Source organism: Meleagris gallopavo, chromosome 7 (genome assembly GCF_000146605.3).
Source record: "Meleagris gallopavo isolate NT-WF06-2002-E0010 breed Aviagen turkey brand Nicholas breeding stock chromosome 7, Turkey_5.1, whole genome shotgun sequence".
Taxonomy (NCBI): domain Eukaryota; kingdom Metazoa; phylum Chordata; class Aves; order Galliformes; family Phasianidae; genus Meleagris; species Meleagris gallopavo.
In genome coordinates this window covers 7,295,467-7,296,170 of record NC_015017.2, presented here as the reverse complement: position 1 = coordinate 7,296,170, position 704 = coordinate 7,295,467, and positions in this window count along the sequence as shown.

Sequence of the window (704 nt, the reverse complement as noted above, 5' to 3'; positions counted from 1 at the left end):
GGGGCGCGGCCCACGCCCCGAGGCCGGCAGCCGCTCCGCCGTCTCCCTCAGCCGATATGACGGCGCTGGGCAGAAAGCCAGGGGCTGCCGAGGAGGCGAACGGAGGCTTTCCCAGCGAGGAGCGGGGAAGCGTGCTGAAGTTGTATAGCGCCGTCCCAGAGAGGACGCAGCGCTGCTCTCATCCCCCTCTAAAGACTCGTTGATGCGACAGTGCGGCTGTCTGCCCTGCACAGGTGGGAAGGATGGGCTGGAAACAGTCCTGGTAACTTTACAGCTGATTCCGTGCTGTACGCTTCGGTTTTGAAGTGGTTGCGGTGCCGGTCTTTGTAACGTTAACAAAGCACATAGATCAGGTGGATCCAGTAATGGAGGCGGCAGAACCTTAGCTCTGGAAACGACCCCTACTTCAGACCTTTGTCTGATTGCAAGCTATATGCAGTGACAGTCAGCAGTTTTAAAACTCTTACCCCGCCTGAGGACTGCCTCGTGTGTTCTTGGTGCCACAGTCCCTACAGATCGCTGGGCAGCTTGCAATTCACGACCAGAAGCACACGTGCCCTTTACGCCCGTGTAAAGCCAGCCAGCCTTCTGCATGTGCTGCCCCTGCCGCTGTGCTAGCTGGTTCCTTGGGACCTCCAAAGCGTGAGGAACGGGCTCACTCACAGGCAGGCGTGTTCTGCAGCTCCTGCAGGGCTCCCATAGCC